The sequence below is a fragment of the Lolium rigidum genome, chromosome 1 (assembly GCF_022539505.1).
Source record: "Lolium rigidum isolate FL_2022 chromosome 1, APGP_CSIRO_Lrig_0.1, whole genome shotgun sequence".
NCBI classification, from domain to species: Eukaryota; Viridiplantae; Streptophyta; class Magnoliopsida; order Poales; family Poaceae; genus Lolium; species Lolium rigidum.
In genome coordinates this window covers 47,311,157-47,325,153 of record NC_061508.1, presented here as the reverse complement: position 1 = coordinate 47,325,153, position 13,997 = coordinate 47,311,157, and the positions used below count along the sequence as shown (strand labels likewise).

General features: G+C 43.6%; 1 long non-coding RNA gene across 1 annotated transcript; it reads right to left on the bottom strand.

Moving 5' to 3' along the window:
- Nucleotides 1-8,088: 8,088 nt before the first annotated feature.
- LOC124672515 lies at nt 8,089-9,536 on the bottom strand. Its single transcript, XR_006992706.1, has 4 exons — nt 9,440-9,536; nt 9,262-9,307; nt 8,837-8,893; nt 8,089-8,753 (listed from the first exon to the last, which is right to left on the bottom strand). It is a non-coding gene; the product is annotated as an uncharacterized LOC124672515 (long non-coding RNA).
- Nucleotides 9,537-13,997: the final 4,461 nt, after the last annotated feature.

Here is a 13,997-nt window from a genome sequence, read left to right as displayed (position 1 = left end):
TAGATCTTGTGAGCTGCCTATCATGATCAAGATCATCTATTTGTAATGCTACATGTTGTGTTTGTTGGGATCCGATGAATATTGAATACTATGTCAAGTTGATTATCAATCTATCATATATGTTATTTATGTTCTTGCATGCTCTCCGTTGCTAGTAGAGGCTCGGCCAAGTTGATACTTGTGACTCCAAGAGGGAGTATTTATGCTCGATAGTGGGTTCATGCATCCATTAAATCCGGGACGAGTGATGTAAAGTTCTAAGGTTGTGGATGTGCTGTTGCCACTAGGGATAAAACATCGATGCTTTGTCTAAGGATATTTGTGTTGATTACATTACGCACCATACTTAATGCAATTGTCTGTTGTTTACAACTTAATACTGGAGGGGGTTCAGATGATAACCTGAAGGTGGACTTTTTAGGCATAGATGCATGCTGGATAGCGGTCTATGTACTTTGTCGTAATGCCCTGATTAAATCTCATAGTACTCATCATGATATATGTATGTGCATTGTTATGCCTTCTTTATTTGTCAATTGCCCAACTGTAATTTGTTCACCCAACATCTGTTTATCTTATGGGAGAGACACCACTAGTGAACTCGTGGACCCCGGTCCTATTCTTTACATCTGAAATACACTCTATCGCAATTGTTCTTTACCGTTCTTCGCAAACAATCATCATCATCCACACTATACATCTAATACTTTGTTTACAAGCAAGCCGGTGAGATTGACAACCTCACTCGTTACGTTGGGGCAAAGTACTTTGATTGTGTTGTGCAGAGTTCAACGTTGGCGCCGGAATCCCGGTGTTGCGCCGCACTACACTCCGCCACCAACAACCTTCACGTGCTCCTTGACTCCTACTGGTTCGACAACCTTGGTTTCTTACTGAGGGAAACTTGCTGCTGTACGCATCACACCTTCCACTTGGGGTTCCCAACGGGCGTGTGCTTTACGCGTCATCAGCCACCTGACCCCAAATGATGCCAAAGTTTCTTCTTTGAGGCATTTTTCTTATTTGTGACCGATCGGGACACAAAAGTAGACGATTGCCTATACCTCTTAAATTCGGGCCAGTGATCTTTTATCTTCACTAGATTATCATCGAATACTGGATCTTCATTCTTATATTTGTCGCATAATTTTTCTTCCAGGTCTGGAATTGTATGGCCATCTTCTTCCATGTCCATTTCCTGACTTTATTCTTCTGGCCTTCAGTCATGTCTTCCGGTAGGCTGAATCGTGTCAGTAGACTGTCCCAAAGAAAAAATTTCATCGCGTCGTTGACATAACTAGCTTCAGTCCCCGCTTTCTTCGGCTTATTCCACTCTTGAATGCTGATCGCGTCGTACCCTAGATTCTTGAGATCCACTATAGTCATTCCGTACTGCGGGTCTACCTGTACCCCGTCTTTCAGGTTGAACCATTTGCACCGGAACAAAGGGACCTTGAAATTAGGTCCATAGTCAAGTTCCCATATCTCCTCTATGTACCCATAATATGTGACCTTGTTCCCATTGTCATCTTCTGCATCAAAGCGGACACCACTGTTTTGGTTGGTGCTCTTTTTGTCTTAGGCGAACGTGTAAAATGTGTTCCCATTAATCTCGTACCCTTGAAAAGTCGATATAGTAGAAGATGGTTGCTTGTCCAACAAGTACAGTTGCTCGTCATCAGTGACATTCATGAGACGTGTTTGCAACCAACCGCCGAAAGTCTTCATGTGTTCTCCATCAATCCAATCTTCACGTTGCTCCGGATATTTAGAGCGTAAGATATCCTTGTGTTCCTCTTTATACGGAGCCACCAAGATGGAATTATGTAGAACTGTGTAGTGTGTTTGAGTGAAAGAATGTCCGTCCATACACGTTGTTGCTTTCTTTCCTAGCGTGCCTTTTCCACGCAGTCTCCCCTCATAGCGCGATTCAGGAACACCGATCGGCTTAAGGTCAGGAATAAAGTCAACACAAAACTCAATGACCTCCTCTGTTCCATAGCCCTTGGAGATGCTTCCTTCTGGCCTAGCACGGTTATGAACGTACTTCTTTAAGACTCCCATGAATATCTCAAAGGGGAACATGTTGTGTAGAAATACAGGACCGAGAACGCCAATCTCTTCGACCAGGTGAAACTAGGAGATGTGTCATAATATTGAAGAAGGATGGTGGGAACACCAACTCGAAGCTGACTAGACATTGGACCACATCCTTCTGTAAATTTTGTAGAGTAAGTGGATTGATCACCTTCTGAGAAATTGCATTGAGGAACGCACATAGCTTCACAATGGGTACTCGAACATTTTCCGGCGTAAGCCCCCTCAATGCAACCGGAAGTAATCGTGTCATAATCACCTGGCAGTCATGAGACTTTAGGTTTTGAAACTTTTTCTCCGACATGTTTATTATTCCCTTTATATTCGACGAGAAGCCGGACGGGACCTTGATGCTACTCGGGACTTCAAAAAAGATCTCCTTCTCCTCTTTGGTAAGAGCGTAGGCTGGCGGGACCTTGATACTTCTCCGGATTCGGGTTGTTTCCTTCGTGGATACTTTGCTGGTCCTACCGTGCATCCGGTGTATCTTTTGTCTTCCCATACACGCCCTAGAAGTTTAGCGAGGTTCACGCAAAGATTTTTCGTCACGTGCATCACGTCGATTGCGAGTGAACCTCTAAGAATTTCCGATAGGGTAGCTCCCAAAATATCGACTTCTTCTTCCACATGGGTACGTGTCCGTCAACATCATGTGGAACAGATTGTCCGCCAGGACCCTTTCCAAAGATCACTTTTAAATCCTTGACCATATCATATATAACTTCCCCGATAGAGGCGGGTAGGCTTCGTTCGGTTATCTCGCCTCACCTCCGAAATGCTTTCCTCTCTTTCTTACGTGATGTTGTTTTGGAAGAAATCGACGATGCCCCAGGTACACATTCTTGTTTCCCAAATATATAGTGTCAGTCTCACATAAACAGTGTGTGCATGCATTGTATCCCTTGTTTGACTGCCCTGAAATGTTACCAAGAGCAGGCCAATCATTGATGGTTACAAACAACAGCGCCCGTAGGTTAAATTCCTTTTGTTCGTGTGCTCATCAACCACAGGTACACCTTCTTCACGCCACAACTCTAAAAGTTCTTCAACCAATGGCCTCAGGTACACATCAATGTCGTTGCCGGGTTGCTTCAGGCTCTGGATGAGCACTGGCATCATAATGAACTTCCGCTTCATGCACAACCAAGGAGGAAGGTTATAGATACATAGAGTCACTGGCCAAGTGCTATGACTGGAGCTCTGCTCCCCGAAAGACTTCAAGACGTGTAAGCATTCGTCAACCAACCGTCCTTTGTACTTGAGGCACGCAGGGGACTTAGAGGACGCAAGAGGAACGTCATAGGCAATATGGTGGGGTTAAGCGGCAGCGCGCAAGCACTAAAAACCTATAGAGACACTCTACAACAGTCGTCTATCAGAGAAGGTGAGAGAGCGCATAAACTAACAGTTCTATACTCTGCAAACATAACACAGCCGATGTGTTCCCCCTTCGCAAAGAAGTACTTACAAAGGCACTCACACTATTGACAAGTTTTAACCATTTATTATTAGAGTTGTGCTAACTTACTACACAAGTTATTATGATTGAAGCAAAAGGTGTAAGTTGTCTATGGTCGAGTCATACAGCTCCAAGTCGTCCATAACCGCGGACACGGCTAATCGATAAGATGTAACCCTGCAGGGGTGCCCAAATGTGCCCACACGCATGATCAACCCACTTACGACAGGTGGATATCACGACTCGCACTCTCCTTCACGACAACAATGTCCAGGAAGCCACCTAACCAAGTTGAACCCGAATCGAAGTCCGGTCGAATCTCCAAAGCGGACCTAGCTGTTTGAGTCTACGGCTAAGTCAGTTCCTAGGAGATGCACATTGGATCAGAGCTCACTCAGGGGAGATGACCAATGACCTCACTCTTTCGGATACCGCTTAACATCGTATCCCACCTATATGTGCGTACAAGAACAAAGGGATACAAGGCATAAGGCTTCCCCAAAAATAACAGAAGGAAACAAGCTTGCACGCACGCATCAAAAAGGAAAAGTTACAATCTAGTTGTGGCCACTGGACAAAGCTGTAGATTCCGGTAGTGGTTGAGGGGAGACCCATAGGCATACCCACATGTGGTTAGAGCGCTCAGTCTCGGAACAGATAACAGGAACTCGGGTCCTAAGCTTTAATGAAACACAAGTGAGTCGTCACAAAACGATCAGCTGACCCACCGATGCCTCCGCTGACAACTATTAACAAGTATCCATGATACCCTCAACAGATATATCCATAAACCATGTGTCATGATCCCCCAACAAATAACCCGATAAGATAGCGATAAAGGTAACGAGATAAAACATCACTAGCATGCACTACGACTCGCAAGGCAGACCCGAAACCAAACAATGGCTGTAGGTGGTTGGTGGAGGCAATATAGGCTGCTTGAGGTAACAGGTGGATAGGACACGTGACAAGAACGCAACTCAAGGCTAGCATGAGGCAGAAGGCAAAATAAAATGGGTGAGCGACTTCTGTAGAGACAGAAGTATGGGAAATGCTTGCCTGTTAAAGCTTGCTGAGGAACATCCGAAGAACTTGTCGTATCTCACAACACCACTTCGCGGTCCTATCCGGGAAGAAGCAAATGCTGGAACACACAACAGATGCAAAGCTTACAACTATGGAAGAAGAACCGGCATGATCAAGATGATATGCATGGCATGACAACGATGATGCGATGCAACTTATCCAAAATAATCAGAGTCGGAACCCCGGACAACCAAATTAGGTTAGAGTTGCATTTTCTACTGTCAAAGTTAAGTGTTGATTAGCATGGCACAACATGGCAGGGGTGAGCTACATCCAATTTAAACGGAGCGGGGAAAACCGTAGTCGGTATCCGAAATACTCCGCATACATGTGAGGTGAGATGCACAAACTATCACGTCGCGACATGACGCGATATGCAAACAGGTATATGAATGGCATATTCATGTTCATCACATTTTTCTGATCAACTTTCATATAGAAAATATTTTATTTCGAGTTACAGATCAAAAGTTATTGAATTATCCAAGTTTTATGCATTTCTGGAATTTCTGCAAAATATGGAAAAGGGATAAGATTTTTCTCACCCAGGCAGGAGCTAGCCTGGGTCGCTGACCAGCGGGGCCAGGGAAGGCTGACGAGGCGCTGACTAGGCTACGGGTGGATCAGAACCTGCAGGGGGGTTTTCATAAAAGGATCAGAGACAAGGGCGCCGGGTTGGTGTGCGAAAGATCCAAGGGGCAAAGTGTAAACCGCCAGATCCAGATCTGAGGAGGGTTTCTCACCCAGGGGAGATCCAGCCGATCTGGCTGACAGGTTGGGCCCGCGGGGCGACGTGGCTGCCACGCTGGCAAAGCGTGCGGGCATGAACTTGAGGTGTTCGATGCTGTGCGCGGCGCGGGGAGCGGCGGTGACCACCGCGGGACGGCAAGGGCGAGCGCGGCGTTGTACGGGATCCCAGGAGGCGCGAATGGGAGTGTCAGGTGTGTCTCGTTGATACGTCTCCAACGTATCTATAATTTCTGATGTTCCATGCTAGTTTTATGACAATACTTACATGTTTTGCTCACACTTTATAATGATTATATGCATTTTTCGGCACTAACCTATTAACGAGATGCCAAGGTGCCGGTTCTCGTTTTCTGCTTGTTTTTGGTTCCGGAAAGAGCTCGTTCGGGCAATATTCTCGGAATTCGACGAAACAAAAGCCAAACCTCCTATTTTACCGAGACGGACCCAGAACACCGAAGGAGAGACGGAGAGGGGCCGAGGGGGCACCACACCACCTGGCGGCGCGGCCAAGAGGGGGGGCGCGCCCAGCTATGGGGTGGGCCCCTCGGGACCCCTCTGACGCCGCCCTTTCGCCTATATATTTCTCGCGACGCGAAAACCCTATATCAATCAATCATACTCCAGAAAGACTCCAGGGGCGCCGCCGCCATCGCGAAACTCCATTTCGGGGGACAGAATCTCTGTTCCGGCACGCCGCCGGGACGGGGAAGTGCCCCCGGAAGTCTTCTCCATCGACGCCACCGCCTCCATCATGCTCCGTGAGTAGTTCTCTCATGGACTACGGGTTCTAGTAGTAGCTAGTTGGTACTCTCTCTCCCATGGACTTCAATACAATGATCTCATGAGCTGCCTTACATGATTGAGATCCATCTGATGTAATCGGTGTTGTGTTTGTTGGGATCCGATAAATTGTTACATTATGATCAGTCTATCTATAAAGTTTGTGAAGTTATTGTTGCTGCAATCTTGTTGTGTTTAATGCTTGTCACTAGTGCACGAGGGGCATGATCTTAGATTTAAGCTCTATAATTATTGCTTAGACTGTATCTACAAGTTGTTTGCACATGTCTATGTCCGGAACCCGAGGCCCCAGAGTGACGACAAGTCTGGGATAGCTGGAGGGAAGGCTTAGGTATGAGGATCACATGTTTTCACCAAGTGTTAATGCTTTGCTCCGGTGCTCTATTAAAAGGAGTACCTTAATTACCAATAGATTCCCTTGAGGCCCGGCTGCCACCGGCTGGTAGGACAAAATATGTTATGCAAGTTTCTCATTGCGAGCACGTATGACTATATATGGAAAACATGCCTACATGATTAATAAACTTGATGTTCTGTCTTAATGCTATTTCAATCATATCAATTGCCCAACTGTAATTTGTTCACCCAACACTTGTCACTTGTTATTGGAGAGTTACCACTAGTGTAGATAGCTGGGAACCCCGGTCCATCTTTCATCATCAAATACTCACTTGGTCCTATATGTCATTGGAAGTAGTATCAACTATTTTCTGGTGCCATTGCCTCTGTGTTACTGCTACTACTGCTGTGTTACTATTACTACTAGATCATAATGGCGCGCGTTGCCGCGCCCGTCTATTTTGAAAAGTGAATCATAAGAGATTTCAAAATATACTGGTTAGTAATAAGAGAGCAATAAAAAATTGAATATGAGACAATGAATGTAAAACTTGAATTTCCATGACAATGAACAACTGCTGCCAAGTTCACTTACTGCAGAAAGCAATAAGTTGGTCCAACAAAATGCATTGGGTAACAATTCTACTCCACTTAGTGACTTGATACATAATGAAACATAGATATGTGTCCTCGTTTGGGTCACGGCAGAGGAGCCATAGTGTTGAGCTGCTCAGAGCCGTTTCTTGATAGCCTCGAACACCTCAATGACATCTTGGACAATTTCTTTGTTTTCACTTTCCTCCCTCCTTGTGGTTCCATATCACCGGAAAAGAAAAACCCTGTTGCCTCTGTCAGTCAACACCATCGTCACTGCAACATGGATTTCCTCCCATACTCTTTTTTCAGTTCCTCGAGCTTATTGTCATCATCCCTGATTACATCCTACTACATAAGAATAAACACCACCATCGCCTATCCTAGTGAATACTTAATATGCAGAAAATGAATAATCTTTAAACAGATAATCATAAGTATTAACCAAGTAAGTTTACTGCAAGTGCAACAAAAGAGGTTTGCGCTTGGCAGTTGCAAAGAGGCTAAATGTATAAAAGTATATAATGGGATGGGGGTTGGTAAGCGAAAAGTGCGTTTAGCTCCCGAGCTCCAGTGCTCTCGCTATGATAAAAAAGAAATTAAAAATATTTTTACAAGTTATAAAAATCATGAAAATAATTATGAAGAATGTCATTGATACATCCCACAATCATGTAAAATCCCAATCCGAAATTCTTTTTATTTTGAGCTAGAGAAAAATGACAAAACCTGATATGTTTTTGAGATTTGAAAATGACTACTCAGATCTACAATTTTGTCATATTTGTGTAGCTCAAAATATTAAGTATTTGGAATTGATTTTTTGCACGTTTGTGAGATACATCATTGACTATGTGTGGATTTTTTTCCAGAATTTTTTAAAACTCAAAAATATGATTTTCGATTTTTTTTAAAAACGAGATCACTGGTGCCCATGTGCACCAAATCTCTGTCCGTTGGTAAGCCTATTGGGCTCAACATATATATCATACATAATGGACTCTACTTCTATTATATTTCTACCATGTATTGGATATGTTTGGCTGCAAATATGAAATGTCTTCCTGGTGCTATCTGATCAGCTTTACCTTTAATCTTGAAGCAATACCTCTTTTTTTTTAATCCACTCTCTTTCTTGGCCGCTTTGCCAGACGGGATTCTAATCACCATCTGAAGTTGTGACACGTAGGCTGTAGTCTACACATAGTGTAGAAATTAGGGGGATTGACAAATTTCTCGTGGTACAAGGTGTAGTAATGAAATGGTATTATTCACCCTGCCACAGACCGGTTTGAATTGAATTTTTCTTTCAAGCAATAACCAGAAATTTGATAGATCAAAGGAAGATGAAAGGCTGACAGTGGTCACAAGATTGGACCATATGACACTTATATATCAATACTTCCACACTATCAAATACCACTATACCCGTAAAAGCAACAAGAAGAGGCCCTTACCAATATTCTCGAGAAAGTTAGTACCAGTTTTGTTCAGGAATCAAGACAACTGCGATGTAACTTGAGGATAAACTCACCATCAAGCTTACCAGATTTTTCCCCCGGCCGTGAACCATTCGACAGAAAAGTGGTCACAATCAGCATCATCAATTGACAACATATTTCACAACCTAATAATTTATTGGGTCAAGACACAAGTATTCTGCAAGTTACAGACAATAGAGTTACTCAACGAATTTCAAGATAGAGTAACCTCTTGGATGCTTTGGTGTAGTGCTTCACAACTCTCCCTTGTTAGGCTTGGAGCAATCTGTAATGGATAACCAAGCAACAGTAGAACAGAAGAAGTGCAGAAGCTGCAATATTTCTATCCATTGAACGGCAGCAGCTTATAAACTCTAAGGAGTGCTAGTCGTGGTAGTTAGGGATAAGATCATACCGGTTCAGGTGCATCGGATGGCTATTAACACTTTTATCGAATTATTAATTGAGCAAAGCAATAAATAACAAAAACTTTATAGTCACTTGCCTGGTTCCCCTATTGTCCGGCCTCTTAACAATTAAAGGCAAGTGTCCAGAACTCGGTCATCAGTTCCAAATGTTTCCCAGTCCATATAACAAATTTAAAGTTGAAGTGGTGTGTTTCATGCCAGCCTAAAAAAATATTTGTATGAATACCTTGTTGTGCACTTTATCTGCAATCCAGTTGTCAATGCGTGGAGCTCTGCTGAGTAAAAAAACAATGGCATTTACGATATCATAAGAAAATAGTACAAGAAAACAAGAAGTTAATTATCTGTATTTTAGAAAACAATAACTATGGAAGCAAGAACTTCTATTGACTCGACGGGATCACCTCATCAAGTAAAGGAGCTTTTATTCGAATCTTCTTCTTGCTCAACGAATCCACAAAACAGTGAACAAAAGTTGGCTCAAAGAGAGTATCTGGACCTAGCTCAGAAATTGGGGGTACGTTTCAGGCTGTGAACAACACTTGAGTGAGAAAACTTATAAAATAGATGAGATATTTAGCCACTGACCTGAATGCCAGACATTGCAAATAGTCAGATTAAAAATTTCACAATCAAGTAAGTCCGAAGAAACTGCAAGATTTATTGGAATGAGTTGAGGCAAACCAACATGAACACAACCTGCAAGCAATTAGAGTCTCAAAAATTAGGATTTTACAACCGGTGATAATTATTGGGAGGACACGGGGTGGCAACAGAGAGAAGCAACAGAGAACTATTGATCTGGTAAGTTATGACTGCAGAGAAAGAAGGGGTAGGGAGGTAGTTGGAGGCAACAAAAGAATATATAGCTTCAGTGCATCTCCAGTGGCGCGACGCAAACGACCGTTTGCGTCCGCTTTGACCGTAAATGTGTCTGGCACCCTCTCCAGCGGCACGACGCAAAGTGACCGGGCCGTCCGCGGAGACGCAAACCTGGCCCAAATATGCGCCAGGTTTGCGTCTCGGCGGACGCTGCGCGGACGCGCAAAGTGTCCGCTCCGGTCTTCACCGGGCCCGCCTGGCAGCGAGCCTGCATCGAGGGCATCGCTTCGGCGGCCATCGCTTCCGCGGTTAGCGCTTCCGCGTCTGCGCCGTAGCCTTCGCCATGAATGCCGCGGCTGCCTGTTCTGCGCGTGCACTGGCGGGCGGCGGCTGGGCTTCTGCGGCGCCTTCAATGGCATCGTATCCCGCGCGCGGCCACCCTTAAAAGTCCACCGGCCGCGTTGCTCTTTCGCCCACAGCTCCACACGCACCACAACCGCCGCTCCGCCATGGGGAAGAAGAAGAACGACTTCGAGGCCTCCGGCAGCGGCAGCAAGAAGGTGTCGCTCCCCGTGACGGTGGGGAGGCTCATGCACGGCAGATGGGTGCCGTGCGATGCCTGGTACGGCGTGCAGCTGCCTGGCGGCTCAGCTACCGCCGGGTGCCCATCCCTCCAGTACCTGCGCGCGAGCCTGATCGGACCGCAGAGATCCGGCGCAGGAGGCGGTATCTGCCGGCGGACCTTTTCCCTAGGCGCCTCCTCCACCGCCGCCACAGCCTTATGGCTGGGCGCCTCATCCGCCGCCACAGCCACAGCCCTGGGCGCCTCCACCGCCGCCACAGCCGCAGCCTCCTCAACCTCGAGCACCGCAAGCGCGCCCGGCGTACGCTCCCCCGGATGGCTACTGGCCGTGGGTCATACCGGAGCTCATCGTGCTCGACAGCGACGAGGAGCAGCACGGCCACGATGCGCAGCAGTAGTCGTTTAGATTTTTTTTGTTTTAAGTATGTAAATTATGTTTCATGTTTTAAAAAAATGACTCCTCCTAAAAAATGCATCGTACCGCTGGAGCCACCCCCGACGCAAACGGACGCGCGGTCGATTTCGACCAAAAGGCCTGACGCAAACGGACGCGTGCGGTCGCTAAAATGCGTTGCGCCGCTGGAGATGCCCTCATCCGCAGTAACATAGCATCATTACTCGCCGCCGGCGAGTTGCGCACGATACGGTCATTATTTGTTTGCAGAAACTGAAATATTACTCCGGCTTGAAAGCAGCGATGATTCGCATCCCACAGGCGCATAGACTGGGAGGAGAATCTTTCGCTGCCGCATCAACTGCCGCAGGTCGCATCAGCACAAAACACATAGGCCCGTTAAAACATTTAGAGGCCCAGGTAATATGGTGCGGGCTAACACAATTTCGGGTGTAGCAGCCCTAGAATGAAAACGGGTTGTTAGAACGAAAACAACCTTTTTTAACTGGCCCAACCGCTAACAAAGAGTAACGTTTCGCTAAGGAAGCCTGTCCGGGAAGGGTAAGAATGTTTTGGACCGTTAGATCGTTTAATCGGACGACTCAGAATGTCTAATTGTTGTGGAGGCTTCTAGGTGGTTCCATTATACTGTTACTTAATTGCTCTCATATTACTGCTGCTTTCACATCACCCCTGTTACTAGTGCTTTTCCAGGTGCAGCTGAATTGACAACTCAGTTGTTAAGGCTTATAAGTATTCTTCGTCTCCCCTTGTGTCGAATCAATAAATTTGGGTTTTACTTCCCTCGAAGACTGTTGTGATCCCCTATACTTGTGGGTTATCAAGACTATTTTCTGGCGCCGTTGCCGGGGAGGCATAGCTCTACTCATAAGTTCAACTGGGGAGTACACTCTACCTCTCTCTGTTTTTTATTTTTTTTGCTTAGTTTAATTTTGTCTAGTTTATTTGTGCTTAGTTTATTTCTGTCTAGTATTATTTTGCTTAGTTTACTTTTGTCTAGTTTGTTTTTGTCTTGTTTTATTTTTCTTATATACCCGAAAACATAAAAAGTTGAAAACCCGAAAAATTAAAAACTGTTGTTATAGAAGAACCCACAACCTATATGGAGCTTATAGAATTATATATGAATCATAGAGAATCAAGAAAGGGTAAAGTCATGAGTGATGTGATAGAAAAATTGAATACAATTGCTAAAATCTTGCTTAAACGCCATGATATAAACTGTTGCTCTAAACATGATACTAAACATCTTAAATTCCAATGTGGCTTTAGTGAAGAAGTTTTAATTATGAAGTATCATTGGAATAACTATATTCATCTTGGGTTCGAAGAAGTAGAACAATTTGTTTTATTTATGGGAGCTTCTGAAATAGAATCCTTCATGTCTAAAAATTATGAAACCTGTGTTGCTTGTAAGGACCTTAAATATTATGTCTCTTCTATCCTTGATTTTTTGCATAGAACATTACAACAATAATCCTTATATCATTGATTATAAAGAGAGACTCATTCATGCACAAGAATGCACTCACAATTTGCAGGAACCTGTGAAAGAAGAAATTGATGAACCTGAAAGCTCATTGGATGTAAAAGAGGAGGAGAGTGATGAACAAAAGGAGGAAGAATGGATTAGCTACCCAAGCCAACCTCGTAATGAGAGTAACTCTTTATCTCTTACACTATTTGATTGTCCTCCATGCTTACCAAAGGAGGATGAATGTTATGTTCCTGTGGATTCTCTTGAAATATTCCCTATGAGTAAAACTTGTGAGGATAATTATGCTACTGTTATCTATGATAATCCATGCTATTTTGATAAATCTTATGATAATGCTTTGTTTGTGCCTGATATCGAAATGCATGGTACTAAAGAGTTTTGCTTGGCAAATGTTTACGATAAAGCTTTAGATGATGGTCCTATGTTACTTGATAATATTAATTGTTCCACTAATGAAAATGGGATTGGAGATGTCTTGACTTTATCTAGGAGTCCCATATCTTTTGAGATTGATCAATCATCTTGTTATATTATTGAAAAAAGTGGTTTTGAAAGTTTTAATCCTATTATTTTTGAGCTTGATAAAAATTATGTGTTTGTGGATCATGAAAAACATGCTTTATGTGATAGTTATATTGTTGAGTTTATTCATAAAGCTACTGAAAATTATTATGAGAGAGGAAAATATGGTTGTAGAAATTTGCATGGTACTAAAACACCTCTCTATATGCTGAAACTTTTGAAGTTACTCTTGTTTTATCTTCTTATGCTTGTCACTTTGTTCTTCATGAATTTATTTGTGTACAAGATTCCTATGCATAGGAAGTGGGTTAAACTTAAATGTGTTTTGAATTTGCTTCTTGATGCTCCTTTTGCTTCATTTTCTATTTTCCATGTGAGCATCATTAAAATCTACTGAGCCCATCTTAATGGCTATAAAGAAAGCACTTCTTGGGAGATAACCCATGTTTTTTATTTTGCTACTGTTTTGTTGTGTCTTGGAAGTTGTTACTACTGTAGAAACCTCTCCTCATCATGTTTATTGCATTGTTGTGCCAAGTAAAGTCTCTAATATAAAGTTGATACTAGATTTGGATTTCTGCGCAGAAACAGATTTTTAGCTGTCACGAATTTGAGTAGATCTCTCTGTAGGAGACTCTAAAAATTCTGCAAAATTTCATGCGTGTTCCTCAGATATGTACGCAACTTTCATTATTTTTGAGTTTTCTGATTTGAGCAATGGAAGTACCTCTAAAAAATTCGTGTTTACTGGCTGTTCTGTTTTGACAGATTTTGTCTCTGTTTTTTGCATTGTCTCTTGTGGACTTTAAGTAAGGCTTTCTAGACGTGGAGAGCTGTAGCTAATGTTTTATTGAGTTCTTGCAATGTGTCACTACAGGACTAAAGTGGATTAAAGTTTTTTGAGTACTAACCCCTCTAATGAAGTTTATGAGAAGTTTGGTGTGGCGGAAGTTTTCAAGGGTCAAGAGAGAAGGGTGATAATGTGATCAAGAAGAGTGAAGAGCCTAAGCTTGGGGATGCCCCCGTGGTTCATCCCTGCATATTTCAAGAAGACTCAAGCATCTAAGCTTGGGGATGCCCAAGGCATCCCCTTCTTCATCAACAACTTATCAGGTCACCTCT